Source organism: Thunnus albacares, chromosome 5 (assembly GCF_914725855.1).
Source record: "Thunnus albacares chromosome 5, fThuAlb1.1, whole genome shotgun sequence".
Taxonomy (NCBI): domain Eukaryota; kingdom Metazoa; phylum Chordata; class Actinopteri; order Scombriformes; family Scombridae; genus Thunnus; species Thunnus albacares.
This window is the reverse complement of record NC_058110.1, coordinates 967510-986909: the sequence shown is the minus strand read 5'-3', so window position 1 is coordinate 986909 and position 19400 is coordinate 967510. Positions and strand designations below refer to the sequence as shown.

Below are 19400 nucleotides of genomic sequence, written 5' to 3'. Positions count from 1 at the left end.
TAACGCTGAGGGCTGGGGTTGGTCTCTTCCCCTCTCCTGTCGTGGTTGTTCTTAGGAGGGGGACACCTGCATTACAGTTTGACAGGTGTACTGCCCCAGTCAAACCACTGTCCCCGGAGCAGGGACTTTGCTCTGTGGACAGTGGCACACTTGCAACGATTTCATAATTCAGATGAATCGTGTTGCACACAAACATAAAATGGGTGTCCACGCATGAAGTGTGAGGCCCCAAGTCTAACGAGATAATCTGTGTTCATGTCAGACGCTCCTGTGAATTCACAGTAATTTACCTTTTTAGTTTGGCTTTTTGCAAGCTCGCAAACATCACATATGCTGAAAATGGGACCCCCTGGATCATGAAAGGAAAAACCTTAAAAACATTGAAATGTGGGTCTTCCCTCAGAGCCTTGGACTATCTTTTAGTGTCCTGGAAACTATTTTTCATAATTTTTCATATATAATAGGGTTTTTATGAATTTTGACACAATTTTACTTATTTCCTTGCAAATGGTCACATCAAAAGCACGTGCAATGAAAAGAGGAGGCCATACCGTGTGTTTTGAGCTGTATTTTGTCTGTTTTTAGTAGATTTGGCGTTTACATTAATTTGTTTGAGTAATATGCCAGCCACTGGATCAGAGTAGGGAGTAGCATCATCTTGGACATGCTACAGTTCTTCTATAATTAGTTTGATAGCTTTGATGACACCCAGCACTGCAACCCACTCACATTCTGATATGTTTACCAGACTCCTTGTCTATAAAAGGTATGTGCACTTTGTAACCGACATCAGTCTGCAATTACACTCTGTTGTGACTGTATGCTGATCAGGAAAGAGTCCCCAGTTTTTTTTTAACCAAGGTTTAGTAGAAACCTGGAGCTGCACTGATGAGTCCACCTTAAAGAGAGTTTACTGTTATCACAATAGTGTGTGGAAGAATTATTACTGGGTTATAATATTGTGTGAAGTAAGACTCAGAAAACACGCATAGAAAACGTAGATATTTTCCCTGTTCTGATCACCTTTTTGGGTATACTAACATTGATTAGTTTTCTGATATTCTTAACGGGTGTACTTTGGAGATTAGTTGAAGACATAACTTAAATCTTTTACTACATTTTTTTTGTCTTTTAATCTGCCAAAATGGGTAGTGTTAACAGTAGAAATCATCAAACAAAGGATAGATATGATAATGTGGACCTGTCCGCTCCAAAAATAAACTACATGAGAGTGAACTATAGTGATTCATCTGTGAAACAAATAAAAATTTGGATTACTGAATCTAGCTTTCCGAGTACAGGGTTAGGGTTAGTTTCAGTATCAGACAGCTAAATCAGCTGAGAGAAAGACTGCAGGAGAAGGAAAAAGAGACTGAGAATAAAAAAGGCAAAAGTAAGTTGATAACAGATTGGAAAGCTTTTAGTTTATGGATGAAAGAAGCACAAAACAGGGACAGGAGACCACAGGCAGGGACAGGTAGGATCTCATCTGTGTCTCAGTGTGTCAAAATGCAGGATTCTGAACTCGACCGGGTGCCGCCCAGGAGACGCATCAACCCGCCGCAACAACAAGATGAACAGCAGCCCAAGCTCGTCAGACGCCTTATCCACGGCCAAGAGCACCACCGCCACATAACTCTGACTTTCCTCCATCTCCGGTTCCCCTCATCTACCCTGATACATCTGTCTTACCAGGACATTGCAACAAAAGATTAACAGGACAAAGCTGCCTCTCCTTCTCATACCAGGTCTGGTCTGGTATTCAAAGGATCTCAAAATCCATCCATCGTCTCTATGAATCCATTCATCACCCTCCCATCTCCAGTGAGAACTGACACAGAGGGAAACATGCACCGGATCCTGAATCTCCCCATGATGGAGGTAGCAGGTGCAGATGGACATGCGATGTTAATCCACAGACCATGGACTATGGAGGACGTTAAACAGGCAATGACTCACCTTTCATCACCATCAGATGGAGGTGGCGCGAAATTTGCTGCTGAACTGATTGTGTTTGCAGAGAGTTTCGCCCAACAAGCTCTGAAGTGAGACGGCTCCTGGTGGTAAAGATGGGCAGTAACTGGGCCAAGATCTCAGCAGGATATCCAGAGAGTGATGTGAGACTGGCTGACCCCGACGGCGCATAATGACAGCACAGCCTATAGAGTTCACATCACAGATCTCTGTGAGCGCATCGAAGCAGCTTTCCCTGTGAGATTGGACATGAGCAAAGTATCCTCATGTAAACACGAAGATGATGAAAGTGTTTGCAACTATCTCACTGGTCTGACAGAAGTTCACAACACACACAGCAGCCTGACACCTCCAGCTGACCTGAATAATAATGCTGTTACAGTATGGGAAGCACATTTGAGAAACAGCTTCCTAAATGGACTGAAACCTGATATTTCCAACATGGTGAAACATATATGCATCACCTGGGACTCAGGCAAATTAAGCCTCATGGAAGCACATGCTGTCCTCAAAGAAAGCCAGAAGAGGAAAGGAGAAAAGAAAGAGAAAGATCTCCACACGGCTGCATCGACTATGTTCCAAGGACATGCCAGAGGGCACGGACACGGCCGCAGCAGAGGTGGACTTAGAGGGGGCCGTGGAGGACGACGCACGACTGATCCAGATGCTTGTTTTCACTGTGGCGAGAGAAGAAAAATCCAACTTACAAGCACAAGGCCGATGGACTCGGGGCGGCAGCCCGGGAGGGGGAGGAACCGGCACCTTTGACCACACTGACGCATGATGAGAGACAACCTACACATCAGATGGGTGATTGCACCACACACACACACACACACATACACACACATGTATGCACACAGTGATTGATGATGCCAAAGCTCAGTTAGAGAAGAAGCAGGAAACTGAACTGAAGCTAATGCAGACATGCCGACACACACACTCCTTGTACATGGTAAGCATGTAACATTTCTTGTTGATCTGGTGCAGACCAGTGGTGACAGGGTTATGCAACGATTTGGCAATATTATTCAAGTGGTTAGTTATCTCTTGTATGGTGGCATTGTGGTCACGTATGAAAGTACAACATTCAGCTCCAGTTAGTGCACAGGTTCTTCCTTGAGAAGCCAGTAAATAATCCAATGCAGCATGATTTTGTAAAGTCATCATTCTAACAGCAGTCATTTCTTGTGAGAACATGGACATGCCTTTTGCAGTAGTGTTTGCAAGGTCTTCAACCAAATGAGAAAGGTCTCTTATTTGATCCAAAGCCGCCATGACTCTGTAACTTGGAATGAGAGCACCGAAAAATCTTGTCCATGGTGTTTGTGTGTGTGTGTACAAGTCTCTTTTAACATTGCATGCTTCAGGTGGCACAGTAAAGACTCTCATGGCTTGTATCACATGATCCAGACCGCATCTTCCAGACCATCCGGTAAAAATTCATAAGCTTTCATGCCACAAATCCAGTATACACCCTTTGGTAGTGGTATAGAACAATGACCGATTATTGTAGCAAGGTGATTATAATCATCATTTTAGAGGCACATTCCTTTTTGACTTATCAGTGAGTTCTTCTGTTGAATTGTAAATTGTGTCACATTTGGATGTTCCTAAGTGAATAGTTCCTTTACCTTCAACACACCATTTTAATGTCTTTGGAACCATTGTGAGGGTGAGAGGGTTCAGGAGTCTTGCAGGAATAATTGTTGATTTGAGGTGGGTTGGGACAGGCACAGTGTTCGTAGGTTGAGTTAAAGTGTATTATGTGGCAGGTGTCACAGGAAGTAATGTGCAAGGCCATCAATGGAAGTCCGTCTGAAAAACAAAGCTACAACCTGACCAGTTAAAAATAAAATAAAACAAGCTGAATACAAGCCAAATTAAAGTTCTCTCTGTCTTTGCTAAGGCTTCCAGTGAAATGCAGATTATAAACAACATGTTCATGCTCATGAACGTTAATGTGAAGCAACCAGCTTTTTGAATATCACCGTTTGGGTTTAGCCAAAACACTTTCCTGTTGCTTCATATGTCCTTCATCTGTCCTGTCACCATGACGATGTGTTTCTTTGGCTTCTCTAAACAGGCATCAACATGCCGATGGCTTTTTATCTTCATCAAGGTGCCTCAGTGTTTCAGCATAAAAAGGAACATATCATGCTGTAGCAATATTGGTTAATCAGATATGAAATATTCCGTTTAGACTGGCAGTTTGGAGACACGTGGTTTTTAGTTCATATTGATATCAGTAACTGACAGATGTTATTTCATCAGAAGCTCAGATAACCTGGAATAACATGTAAATGTATATCATTGCTTCACATTACATTGCATTGTATTCTGTTAAGATACAGAAGAGAAGATATGTTGCAGATTATATTTAAGGACCAGTGGAGATACTGATGCTTGTTGCATTGAACCTTTGTCCAGACATTTTACTGCCTAGTTCATAATACATGTGCTCGATTGGAAGAGCAAACAGAACTGAAGTGAAATCTGAAATACTTTTGTCTTCACCTGGTTAATACTGAGAATATTTGTTTTATGACCAGATTGTTGTGAGAATGTGTTTCAGGCTAGTTTCTCTGAGCTGCAGGTTTAGTGTTTTTCATACTTTTCACCCTCCAACTGGTGAAGTATCAGTTTTTGGGTCATGGAACAGATCTATGTTTTGGGACTTTAAGCCCACGTAGCTCTGTAGTGTTTTTTGTTTGTATTTGGTCTGCTGGTATTTAAGGCTTTCTTGAGCCTGCTTGTGTTTTTGGTTGTCTGTTTGCACTGTTTCCCTCCTGTCTTCCTGTGCTCTTCCCCAGCCTGCTTTTCCCTCACACCTGTCCTGCATTCAGCCTCGTAGGCCCTTTTCTCAGTGTTTTCTCCAACCTATCAGCTTCTTTCCTGTTCTCCTGTTTCATCTCCTCATTAACCTCACTTGAGTTTCGCAGCCCATCTCCCCACCTGCACCTCATCTCCTCGTTAGTTCATTTAGTATTTCAGTCTTGTGTTTTAGTTCAGTCTTGTTGGATCCTTTGTAGCTCAGTTTTGTTCTGTCCTGTTCAGTTTTGCTTTGCCTGCATTTCTGAGACTTAATAAAGATAATTCTTCAGTTCCTGTGCCTGATGTCTCCTGCATTTGGGTCCATCTGCTCTGCTACTATGAACTCCTGTACTAAAAGTGAACTTTATAAATGTAGAAAAACAACAGTCAGTCACTTTTCAAATCAATTTAATATGATTTATTTCTGGCTTCAGGTTTATTTCTCCCAAAAAAGAACAACTCTGCTTGAAACATCTTGATATTTCAGTAAAAGCAATAAGTAGTAAATCATCAGAAATTGTTCTGGGCTGCTGTTTTTATTCCAGATCATCTTCATCCAGGACTTCAAATCTGTGAGTTTGCACAGATTGCATCTTTTGGCCTTACCATTCTGAAAAACACCTCAATCTTCCCTGTGGTGCAGAGAGGCAGAAAGAAAGGTTAAAACACTTAACACTTATTTTAACACTTTAATGTCCTAAAATTAAAAGCATGATAAAAACAAAAACTGGATTTTTTCACCTATTTTCACTTTTATTTGAATACAAATATAAATAATTTTGCTACAAATATAAATACTGGGCTCTCTGCACATCACTAGTAAGAATACAATTCAACATGTAATTTTCAATAATAAATGAATATTTACTTGGCTTTAAATTGAAGAATTGAGGGAATTTTCTGTTTTCCCCTAAATTCAGTACCAAATTATATTTTTCTTTCCAGGATACTTGCATGGAAGTAATTAGGACCATGAAATAGTGTGAACCAATCCTTGGCTGGAAAAGTTCAGTTAATATAGTATTTTGTTTTTACAGTTCAAATAATTTCAGAGAACTTTGCAGCTTGGCAGTACTCATAGGGGAAAATAGAGACTGTTTAACTGGAACACTTCTAATTAATTAATTCCAATTTTTTAGCCAGCAAAACCTAAAGTATTTTAGTAAGTGCACAACAGGTCAGTTGATCATGCAAAAATGTGAAATTTGTCAACATGGTAAAAATGAAATTCATTATATCCTTCATTATATTATATCCTCCTCCATTATATTAGCTATAACAGCTAATTCTCACCTCATTTATCTCCTTTTTGAGCCACGGGAGATTTGGGTTGAGACACATAGTTATGCCACTGTCGGTTATAATCCTAGAAACAGGAAACAGAGAAATGAAACAATTAGACATTTTTACCTGAATGTTGGCTGATGCTTCTATCCACAACACCTTATTAAACATTAGTCCCACTGTGTTTTTTTAATTAAATATTGACTTGAAGAGAGCCCAGTATTCCTCTGTTGTTGTTACAGCAGTGTCTTAAGTGTCGAATATCAGACAAACATTTATCATTTGACAGATTCCTTCATGCAACCAAACCTGAATGAAGCTCAAGTATCCTGTAATACAGTATATTTAACCATGAAACAGCTATGATTTCATGTCACTGAGTGGTGTTCTGGTATCATAAAGTTCTTCTCGACTAGTTTTCCAGCAGATTACAGTAATGACATCAGAGAGAGATGAATACAGATTTATTCAGGTTAAGTATGTTTAAAGACATGTTCAAAAAAACATGCTACACTTACATGAGGGCATGGTGCCGGCAATGAGGTCGTGGATGCTGTACATAACACGCCATAATTGGCCCAATAGAAGTCTTCCTTGGAGCACTGCTGGCTGCACAGCAGTCATGTCCCATACCACGAGCTGTGCCAGACCATCACACACAGAGAGAGAGTTACTGTGAATCAGTTTTTTACTCATCAATACAACAAGCATGACACACTGTTACACACTGGGAGGTACCCAGACAACGTGATCGGTCCAAGATTGAACACTAATACTTCTTTATTCATATAGACATCAGGCTGTGATTCATTTCTAAAGGGGTTAAAAACTTAGAAACGTAGGTCTTTCCCAGCTTGCAGTTTTTATTGAAGCAAGACTCTACATCTGCAAGGGGCTGCATAAAGGGCCAGTATAAGATCAATAAGGAGCTTTTAGCTGTAAATCATACAAAGATATTCCAGTAGAGTCCAAGAATATAAATATAGGCCTAGACCTTTAAATTGTCACTGTTGTTGACTTCTCGTAATCAAATTATATTACTATATTTATTGTTTCTTCTGTTGGTTTTTACTGTCAATCAATCTAACTTTATTTGTATAGCACCTTTCATACAGGTCAGTGCAATTCAAAATGTTTCACAGATCTCACATTGTAAACAAATGTAAACAGTAGAACAAGCACTATGAAACTATGTTTGAAAATGTGCTAAATAGATGAATACATAAATAAACAATAGTAATAATAATTGTTTTTACAAACTGTACACTAAATGCTATTGTGTGCAGCAGTCTATAGGTCAGAGGAAAACCTTTCATGTGCAGTACTACATTACTGTGCAATGTTCTATAAAAACATGAGATATTTCTCCTTATATTTGTTGCATTAAGCACAAATTCATAATGACATTGCAGAACAATAGTTTGTTGACTAGTATAACTTCATTACTCTGTACTTAAAGCCGGTGACAAATTAATTGTGAGAAGGACGCATAAATCAATGACTAATTCATAGTTTTAAAGATAGAAGATTAGAGATAAAAGGATATTGAATTATTAAGTGGCAATTTTAACAATTGTTTCTTTATCGTAGCTTTTTGAAAAAAAATCAAATTAGTTGTATTAGAACTTAAAACTGAAAAGGTGAATAATTATTCCACTTTTATACTCTAAACTCTACAAATTAGACGCATTTTCTTGCAAAATAATAAATAGAAGCAGGTTTTTACTTTACTTCCAGAAGTATAGTATGATTTTTTTCATTCTTTTTTTCTTATTGGTTTACTTGACAGAATATACAAATGGATAATATTAATGTTAATAGAAAAATTGACAAAATATCATCTACAGCATGTTTTACACTTGTTATGCTAGTAGCAAATTTTTACTGTATATCCAAAAAGTCAAAGGCGGCTGAATTTGTTTCAGATTCTTGAAAATATCTTCAAGAATTTAAAACAAGTCCAGTTGCTCTTGACTTTTTGAATCTACACCAGTGGAGGCTGGTCCATAGAGGCAGAGGAGGTTCATCCTCCATTTTTTGAGAGGCAAAAGGGAGATCAAAATATAAAAAAGAATATTTGGTTGAAATCAACCATTACAAATCTCAGTATTATTTATAAAGTATTTTTTCTCTGTTCTTTGGAAAAAATCTATTACTGAAATTCTGTTTAAAATGTTTCAACAGTGACATCTGCAGGGCAGGAGGAGAAAGGGCAGTGTGTGAAGTGGAGGGGGGGCAATTGGTGGAGGTGGAGTGGGGGACAGAGGAGGACGGGTGCCTGCTGTCCTCCGCAGGGCGGGATCTCTTACATTGGACTTAATGTATTTCAATTTTTTTCATGCTAATCTATGATTGGCCATGACACGTAAAATGACGCTCCAAGGGAGGCTGTCCTCCCTAACCAATCAACAACCAGAATGTAATATTGACATCAAGATGGTCCAATGATAGTTTCCAGATTTCATCTTCAATTCTCTCCACTGTAAGGCAGAGTAGCAGCAGTAGATAGCTCCTTGCGTTAGCCAATCCAACAGCTGGCTTGTTGTGGCAGCCTGAAGGACTCTTTATACATGAATGGAAGAACTGTTAAGGACTGTTGTTAAGCTAATGGGAGAAATTATCTGGACTGTGTAGCGCAGCAGCAGCAGGATGCTGCCGGGGAGGCTGGAGAGAGAAGCAACCGGAGAAACAACCAGGAGAGTTAGCTTGTTTGTCATTGTTGCTAATGATATCAGACTGGTTAAGCAGCAGCCATAAAGTTCTGTTAACTAACAAACAAGATGACCAACAGCCACAAATGGACGTTATGACATGAATACTTCATCTCCATGAAAGACAGAAGACGACGTCAGATAATGTGAGTCAGATACAGCTTCTCTCTCTCTCTGTCTCTTTGGTCTCTAATTTCATCTCGGATGGTTAAATGTGTGGCTGTTGTGTGAATTTATCTCCTTAACAAGAATGCAGCAGAGATCATATAATGTGTTGTGGGTCACGTTAGTTTGCTTGTTGAAGTTACAGTGAGCTGTCTGGTGAATGTTATCAAGTTTTGATGATGGACAGAGGCTGTTTCATTCACTGTTTAAAAGATGACGGTTTCATGCCTCATATTGCAATAACTGAGCATTGAATATTTTATATATTTTATTTTATTTTATTTAAACATCGGACATCTTAAATGTTGTTTTCATTTAAGACCATGTGCAAAAGTTCCTTGCTGTTTCTGGCTGTAAATCTGTTGCAGATAAATAGAAAACAAAGTTTTATTTGTCTCCCCCCTTTTTTCCCGCTGATCCTAATACTGAGCTGATCCATGACTCAAATCTGTGATACTTACTGAACCATGAGTTTTGTGTTCATGTTAACACTCCTAGTGTTAACATGTCAGCTTTGTAGACTATATTTTGTATGTCGTACATATAGATAAGAGTGTGTAAGTCATGTATTTAATACATGCATTAATACTTTCTGATGTGAACCTACACTTTTAGATGTTTTTCAATCTTTTTAGTTTTCAGCACTGATCTGAACCTGTATCACATTATAAGCTTTGTGCTTCTTTATATATTTCTGTATACTAAGAAAATATATTGGAAACATGTGTAAATCATGTGATATGTTGTCTGTTTTTGATGAGAACATAAATTTGTTGTCACAATAAAACAATACTATAAATTTGAATTTCACTTTGTTGGTAAAATCACACATCTGTACCACTCCATGGCTAAAATTATCTCTTCTTTGTTTAGAAACAATATGTATATGCTAAATGCCTTTAAAGAAGCAGCCTTTTCACCACTCAAGCAAAGTGTTTTATTGGCATATAAAATTGCCCCCCACCCCTCCGATTTCATCAGGTGGGACAATGATATAGTTTGATGTGGTTTGTTGTAAGATTCCATGTTGGTTTTCCTCCTGTCCTCCCCAATTATTTGAGTCACCAGCCGCCACTGATCTACACTCACTGGTAACTTCATTAGATACACCTGTGCAACTAATACAATCCAATACAATCCAACATCTCTGCCATGAATTCTACATTTAGTAATTCAGTGAAAACCGCTTAAAGTGATCACTTCTATCCGGGTCAAATTGATCACTATAAGCCATTTCTATTTCTTAATTTCTCATGAAGATGACCATTTAATTGGCATCTGCATATTTATTACATGAATATAAAGTAATGAAACGGGCAGCTTCACTATTTACTGAATTTTATTGACTGTTTCAAAAGCAGTGGAAGAAAGAAAGCTGGTGAATGAGAGGAAGAAAATGTTAATAATGCAGCAGCCGCTAAATACATATCATAGGTGTATTATGGGAGGAAGGTAAAAAGAAAATAGAATTACTGTACTTTAATTTTACTTTCTCCATATGTTATTATGTATGAAGAGACCCAAAAGGAACACTGTAAGCCGACTATTGATTACTGTAATCAAATTATTTAAACAGCATTTGTATAGGACTGATTCTGTCCTGAGCTTTTTGATCCATATAAGCGGTTGATCACTGTAACTGTGATCACTATATGCAGTTTCCACTGTATTTTTCCCTCCTCATGTATGTTAACAGAGTGGACAAAACGTTAGGAACACCATTCAATATAATGCACTCCAGTGCACCACCACAACCCACTACGACCTCAATAATAAACATAAAGAAGAATTATCACCTTTCTGACAATGTCAACAAAAACTGAAAATGTAAAAGCTTCATAAATGTAGAATTTATGGCAGAGCTGTTGTATTGGATTTCATTAGATTGCACAATTGTTCCTAATAAAGTGGCCGGTGGGTGAACGATGACCTGGATGACTGAGAATCTAATCTAAAGCTAATAGTGAATTGTTGTGAACAAGCTGAAAACAAACACTAATTAGCGACATATCTTAAATAAGTTTCTTGTAGACTTTGAGGCTGAGACAGGAAACAAAATACCTGAATCTTTTCTAAACAGTGGAGTTGAAAGGCTTTTTGTAACTAGTGAATGATTTTTGTAGCTTTTATATGCTTGTCAATAAGTAGACAAGGTCTGATGTTTGATTATTACAAACAAGTTTACAATAAATAGATTGTAAAAGCTCGTTAAACATTAGTGATATATTAGAAAAATAAACCTGTCAACATAACAATAGCCTTTATTGTGCTCTGATTAACATTATTGGTTATCGATATCAGCTACAACACACAGATAATTGTTTATCATTTTCTGCATCTCTAGTTATTAGAAATAAACATACACACATACTAATTAAAGTCTAATTAACTTGTACTGCCCAGTTATCACATACAGTGTCTTTACAGGCTCACATCCTGAACTAGCCTGAGTTCTCTGACAAGACAAGGCCTAAAACCTTAAAACATAAGAAAATGAGAGAAAGCTCAACAGAGGCAGTTGAAGTGTTATGATGTTTTGTACTTACGGTCCGGGCTGATGAATTCACACAGACACACTGGGAGCAGGAGGAGAGTGATGATTAGGATCCTCATGGTAGCTGATCGATTGACTGCACAAACTGACAGATGATATTTATTGGTAACAGCAGAATGATCGTCTTCAGGTGGTTTTGGTTACTTTTAAACTCCAGCCCTCTAAGGGCAGTACTGATGACGTACTTTCTTACGTGTTATTTTTGTATGTGTAAATATTGTGTGTGTGTGTGTGTTTGTTTGTGTGTGAGGGGTCATGATGCTATCAGACCTCCGTCCCTCGTCACAGAATCTTTATAGCCCTCTTTGCCACTTCAGACCACCAACATGTCAACAACATCTTTCTGAGAAACAACCTGATACACTTCTAAAGAAGACACACACAAAACCACACAGAGGCTGCGATTATAACAGTAATTAAAGCTGAAAGTATATATTTGGTGGCAAGTTTGTGTCATGACTCCTCTAAAATGAACTCAGGTTGACAGTGGCTCACATTCTTTAGTGTTGTGACATAATCAACTGATAAACACCTTAAACTGCTCAAAATGAACTCGGATAGTCTTGAGAGGCAAAACACTTTATTTTAGTCCTTATTGGACCAAAGATAAGAACTAAATGATGCTTTAATGCTCCTCAATCTGCACTTACATGAATGATTTTTCTGATTATTTTAATGTATAATTAAGCAACCGATCCCCTAAACTTGCAAAGTACTGGAAAACTGAGCCGTGAAATGAAGAAGAAAGTCGATTGCAAGAGCCAATAAAATCTTCTGATTTTAATTGAGTAAAATATACTGTAGGTGCATTTACAGCCCGTCTTAATTTGGTCTTTTATTTCCCCTCTAACATCATATTTAGTGCATCTAAGAATTTTTTGACAGGTTATCATTTCAGATAACTTTCTCACACACTTTAATGGAAACTAATTCGATGACATGAATGTGATAGTGTTGACATACATGCACGCTCAGACCACCACTTGTCATTTCGTTTCACTTTATAATTAGCATCAAACATAAAACTTTTCAGCAAAGATGATGCGTCCTTTTCGAAACTTTGCCCAGGTTACTACAATAAAGTATGTTTCTTTTGATGGTTGTCTGCACCACCATTGTATGTGTTGAGGCAAAAAAAACTTTGCTGTGTGGTGAGGAACAAGAAATTACAGGATGATTAACAACACTGAGCTTGCTCTCAGATTTAAGGAATTTATTACAGAGTATCAAGTCAAATTAAAATGAACCAACAGCAATCAGCAAACAGAGACAAAGTCTCGCTATTCGGCCGAATAGGGTGCAGCCTCTCTTAACCAAGGTGGCATCAAGAGACTGAACACAGGTCAACCGAAATGACTGTCCTTATATGCAAACCGATCCATGCAGATGGTAATGTATCCATTTGATGTCTGTCCTGATTTCACCCCTGCACACAGTTCAACTCCGTCCACTGTCTAGACGCAGGGCTGTCAGTTTGTTTAAGACCAGTCATTTGAGTTCAGTGCTATTTACTTGTACAGTTCATTCAAACATACTTTGATGGCACAAAACTATCTTCAGTTAAATGCTAGTAAGACTGAAGTGGTTTTATTTGGTCCCTCCGACTCCAGTTGGGGTATAGCTAATCTCTTAGGGCCCCTGGCCCCTTACCTTCATTCTCATGCCAGAAATCTCGGTGTTATTTTTGATTCGGCTCTAAAATTAAACAAATTAATTCTGTTGTCAAAGGTTGTTATTTCCAGCTACGAAACATTGCCAAATTGAAACCACTTCTCTCATTCAACACAACCGCTCTGATTTCCTCCTGTCTGGACTAATGCAATGCCCTTTATTTGGGAGTTAGCCAGTCATCCCTGTCTCGCTTGCAACTAGTGCAGAATGCTGCTGCTTGGCTAATAACTGGCATAAGGAAGAGAGACAGCATCACACCTATACTGGCCTCCCTGCATTGGTTACCAGTCAAGTATAGGACTGAGTTTAAGGTACTTTTATTTGTTGTTAAGGCTCTACATGGCCTGGCGCCCTGGTACATCTCAGAGCTCATCTGCCCCCTTCACAACAGCAGATCTCTTAGATCCTCTGGCCAACTGTTGCTCGCCGTCCCTGAGGGGTATAAGGGTGACCGTGCATTTGCTGTAGCTGCCCCAAAACTTTGGAACAGCTTACCTCTTGGAATTAAGTGTTCCCCTTCCCTAGACACTTTTAAGGCCAAACTAAAGACTCACTTGTTCGCTCGGGCCTTTGACTGTCGTTAAAACCCAGTGTTCTACTATAATTTGTTTTCTATTTGTTCTTGTTTCTTGTTCGATGTTACCCTGTTGTGTTGTTTTCATTTATTCTTGATATCTTATTGTACAGCACTTTGGTCAACTGTGGTTGTTTTTAAATGTGCTTTATAAATAAATTTGATTTCATTTGATACTTTGTCCTTACAGAGAGTTCATCATTCTTACAATTTATAAAACACCAAATCAGAATAACAGATTAAGAAACAAGATTTCCCCTACAAATCCTCCCTTTTGTCATTTTGACAACTTAACATTCAAATTAACTATTTTAAGCTAACAGAGCAAAGAGCAAAACTTCAGCAATGTAAATTCACAGAGATTCAATACATCATTTGAAAAAGTTAAGGCAGATAGATATTCTCCCCTTTAAATCTGAGAAACGATTCACAAGACCCAGACAGGACAAGGCGGCCATGAAAGCGCTGGAAGCCAAAGTAAAAATGGATGGGACCAAACGCTATGCGACACCTCTCCCTCGTATCCACAATGTCCCAAACCTACAAGCACCCATAGAGTCAGTTATGCTCCTCCTGCGCCAGACTGAACACCATTTAGCCAAAAAACCAGAGTCTCCGCTGCCCAGCACCAAAGAGTCACCTCCTTCCTGCCCAGTCCTAGGTGGGCAGGACTTAGCCTCAACCTAACAGGCCACACCTGAACTGGCTCAGGCCTTGCTCAGTCTCTCCCGTTGTCTGCTGCAGCATGCTGACTTGACCGTGGTATTAGCTGTCTTCTCCAGTTGACTATGCACAAGATGCATTATTTGAGTAAGTTGAAGACGTTGTAGTTATTGCTGTTTCTTTGCTTAATGACCAAATTAATGTTTTGAGTTAAGATTTAAAGTATTAGAGTACCTTTTGTGTTCTGATTATTGCTTTGATTAAGACTTACTAGAGTACCTTTGTTTGCTGATAATTGTTTTCATCTGCCTTTTAGCCTTTAAATCAACTATGAAAGTCAACTATTTGTTCAGACTCGAACATGTACAAAAATTTATATTTTGAGTAAAGATTGAGAAAAAGAAGCAAAGTCCAACTACTACTGTTTGTTTACGTGATGTTCAGAGACAGAGGAAGCTTCCAGAAGCTAACCAATCAGAACACAGTGGGCTCATTGGAAGGGAACAGGAGATAAAATGGCCTTAGTTTTTAACTGTAAATCATGCAAAGATATTCCAGTAGAGCCCCAGAATATAAATATAGAGCAGGAAATGTGCAGAGTATGACCTCTTTAAACATTTGGAACTTATTTTTCTTTTACTGAAAATAAAAATCTTCATCTTGCTGCGACTCACCGTTACAGAGCTCCATTCCACCAGGACGCCAAAAAATAAAGAACAAAAAGAGCAACACAGCTGCCTGTCTAGAGTGCAACAACACATGTTGTGTGTATCCCTGTGTTTCCTCTTATTCTAATAATGCAATAAATGTTTACAACAAAAAATAAATGTAATAATTTAAAAAGCACAACATTGTGAGTTTGGACGAAGGAGATAAAACCAATACTTAAAAGATTATAAATACATCTCAGGAGGAAAGAGGTGATGAAAAGCCTCTTTCAGTCTTGTCACATCCACTTGAGTATGTTTAATGAAAACACACATTATGTTTTGAATCTTTTTTGGAAATTTGAAGGAGATCAAATCAATATTGTGCTAAAAGTGCTTAAAACCCACTTCCACAAATCGAGATAACATCCATCACAATTACTGACCTCTGCTGCTTGTCTAGAGTTCAATCACTGTGTTTACTTTCATTCTCTATTACAATAACTTAATAAATGAGTCTTTTGAGCACTTTTTCGGTTCCATAATTTGTCTCCGTCTAAGAATCCCCCCCAAAATATCTAAATTTAGAAACTTCACTTTCACATCCGTGTCTTCTTCTTCTTTATTCATGTGAAGTCAAGGCTGTAGTTAACCTCAATGGTTAAGTTTGATATAAGAAATCAAGCAACATGACCTTTAAGGAGACGATGATCAACAAAATATCACGTCATGAATTAAACGTTAATTCAGAAAACAGCAAAAACACACACACACACTTTGTGGTTTGGGATAAAAATATATTAATAGCTTGACAATACACTTTTTGCATATATATCAGTTGCGAGGACAGAAGTATTTGCATTCAGAGGAGATTATTAAGGCTAGAATATAACATATGTGTGTATATACATGTTACTGTGTGTGTAACATGTTCTCATGCAGTAGCAGGAAGATGAAGACAAGCGGTGATGCTTCACAGGTATCCAGATGTCATATTGGCGATGACTAGAAATCAGAAAGAAGACAAATCACAAACCGCTCTCAAGACTACCGAGCCGATCGTAATGGGGCGCCAGTTGTTAATGTCGCCGGCTTTACTCTAATCACTAGACTTGGGGATCAGGGTGGTTCGGCTCTGTTTCAGGCACCTCGGCAACCGTCCGCTGTACAATATGGCGCTGAACAAGTCTGAACAAGTCCGCCAGCTTCTCGCCCTTCTTGTCCCACATGAGTAGGACGTTGCGTCCAACGCCATCTTCCGAAGTGCCTGTAGAGCCTCAGCCGGTGAGATGGGAGGGCATAGGGACGAGTTGTTCGCCTCCGGCAAGGAGGCGAACTGACCAAGACTAACGAAACTGTCGTCCCTCTCCCATATCCCCTTGTATGTCTCCGTGACCAGTCTGGGATCAATACGGCAAACCGTTTGTTCCCTTCTGTTGCTCCGATACAGCGTCTGCAAGTTCTTGTATCGGAGCCTCTTGTTCATTTTGAGGCGTTTTTGATGATCCGACCAGGTCTTTCTTCCTGTACTCACGATCCGAGCGTGGCCCCGAGTCCGCAGTCTCGCGAGTACCTTCCTCAGATAGCCATTGATTACCTTGCAGGAGGAGGTCAGTGGTGACACGCCATCAGCACTGTTCGCCTGCAAGGTCTTTGTGAGGTGCTCCTTGACCAGAGCCACCGGTGCTCTGGGAGGCAGCTCCTCACTGAGGTCTGGCAACTTTCCTAAGGCAACCGCTGTGGGGGACTTATCCACAGTTTTTCTCCTCAGCCTCCTGAGGCTCCTCCATTTCCGCTGTATCTGGGCCTTCGTGTAGTGGGGGAGGGCCAAAACCGCTGCCTCGAGGAACCCAGATTTTCCGCCGAGGTCGCCGTGCACGCGCTCCAGGGTTGCCAGTTCGGCCTGGGTCCACCCACTATCGGTTGCCTTAGCCTTCCGCGCTCTGGCCTTGCTGACATACAAGCCCAGGTGTTTCCTCCTCTGATGGGCCGAGAGGCCCCTCTGTGAGGAGAAAGATTTAGGGCATGTATCGCAGGCAAACCCCGTGATGGTACCCGCTCCGGATCGGGTTGCCCCACACTTCGCTGCGTGGCACGTCGCTCGGTGTGGGGTCTTGTGAGTACCGGCACACTTACCGCAGATGAAAAGAATCACCCTTGCTTTGTGTGCTTTCCTCAAGTGGGTCTGGGCGGCCCTTACCGAGCCCAGACTGGCGGCGCACAACCTGCATGGTTGGACTAGCCATGGCACCCGGAGGCCCACCATGATTGTCGATGGAAGACCCTTGCTAGCCCGCTTGGGTTTCCATCCCTTCTCCGTGCTCAGGAAAATCATTCCTGCTCTTTTCCCAGCCGGGCTCTCCTCCTTCCTCTGTCTGAGTAGTAGCCTACTCCGGACTACTACTCCGCTCGCCCTGTCTGCGCTGCCAGGAGCCGCCCCTACTCCAGCCTCGCGTGCCGTCGGCCGACGGACACGTTCACGATCACGCCTCGGGGTTGACCACATCTTTCTTCCTATGACAGTAGGCGACCTGTCCTATCACAGTTAGTCAGAAGTGTCAGTTGGCTTGTTGTTTGTCATAGCTCTGATCGCAGTCAAGAGTGGCGGGTCTTACACCCTGACCCACTCAGAACTCTTTCAAAAGCAAACGGACAGAAGCTAAAGTTATCAGAACGAGCAAGATTAACTTAACTCGTTCATCCATTCATGCTTGGGCGGGGTCAGAACGACCCTGCCTGGTACCCCTGCCATTGCCAAAAATTAGAGCGTCAGCACCTAGACACTCAATCTTATGGGCAAGAGCCACATCGGTGCAGACACCCTGGTGTCTTCCCGACGTTAGTTGTTCCCAGCGCTCGATCCTGACTACCGTTCCTTCTTTCTTTTCCGGACATTGTCGCTGCACGCTACAATCTTTAGTCTTTGTTCCCAAGTTTGAGTTATTCATCCGTGAGTACATTGGGGACAGACTAGTCTGATCCCACAGTGGATGCCCGTTGGTGCGCCCATCCGTGCTTCCTGGGTTACAGTCTTCGCCGTACTCTCCACGAGTACGTTGCTGGCGGGACCACGAGGAGGTGAGGGGTCACTATGATGCTACCATGGCCAGAGCAGCTCTTACCCAAGGAGATATTCTTGCCGGGTCATGGTTCTCTTTGTCTCCAGGGCTGTGGGTAGCCCCCAGGCCATCACACATCCCAGGAGACCAGCGAAAGCAGCAATCACTCACCGCTTGGCCTTTAAGAGAGTCATAGTTACTCCCGCCGTTTACCCGCGCGTCATTGAATTTCTTCACTTTGACATTCAGAGCACTGGTCAGAAATCACATCGTGTCAACACCCTACGTGGGCCTTCGCGATGCTTTGTTTTAATGAAACAGTCAGATTCCCCTGGTCCGCACCAGTTCTAAGTCAGCTGCTAGGCGCCAGCCGAGGCGACCCGCCAGGACCCGTAGCTGGGGAGATCCGCGAGAAGGGCCCGGCGCGCGTCCAGAGTCGGACACCGCCCCGCGAAAACCCCCGTCTGGCGACGCGAGGCGGGCCGCACACCGCGCTTCCAGCGGGGGCGAGAGGGGGGTGAGAACTCCAGCAGAGAGCTGATCAGACTGAGAAGACTCGGTGGACAAACAGTGTCTGTGTTTTCAAAGACGGGTACGGTACGGCCCCAATGACAAACCATGTCTGCCAAAGTATTTGTTTCCTCACTATGCAAAGTTGAGTCGTGGGTTGGACCATGCCTCAAGAGGAGGGATGATGGATACTATTTCACAACACTGGTTCACAAAGACTTTTACTAACTATGCCCCAAAATTTAGTCAATCATGTGTTATCTGTGCCACCAACAATATTGGCAGAAGTATTCAAACACCACAAGGTGCACACCCTTCACCAGATAAACAATTTGATCACTTGATCACTGTCGAACATTTAGTAAGTTTAAATGAACATTTAAAAATAGCATATTAAACAAATATGACATGGACAATCAGAAAGAGACTGGCATAGAAGGACAGGGGAAGTTGTTATTGGTTTGTTTTTTTGTCTTAATATCTTGTGATCATTTTAACCCAAAACATGTGTACTAACAGCAACAATGAAAAGCTTTATATACCAAAATAAAGCCCTTCATCTGCTGATTTCAGGGAGCCTGAACACGTTATTTGGCCCTATAGTATTTGTGAAGCAGCTTGAACTAATATGTCTGTTTCTCATGTTCCTGCAGTGCTATAAAACTGATATAACCTTTGACCTCTGTGTATCATCCAAATTTAACTTCACACAAAGTGCACATAAAACAATCATCACAGCTGTGTCTTTTGACCAAAAGTGACCAGAGTGTGATA

At 40.8% G+C, this 19400-nt stretch overlaps 1 long non-coding RNA gene across 1 annotated transcript; it reads right to left on the bottom strand.

The window, feature by feature from the left end:
- Positions 1-806: 806 nt before the first annotated feature.
- Positions 807-11935, bottom strand: LOC122983185. The gene is made up of 3 exons (XR_006403613.1): positions 11516-11935; positions 8345-8350; positions 807-816 (listed from the first exon to the last, which is right to left on the bottom strand). It is a non-coding gene; the product is annotated as an uncharacterized LOC122983185 (long non-coding RNA).
- Between the last annotated feature and the right edge of the window lie 7465 nt (positions 11936-19400).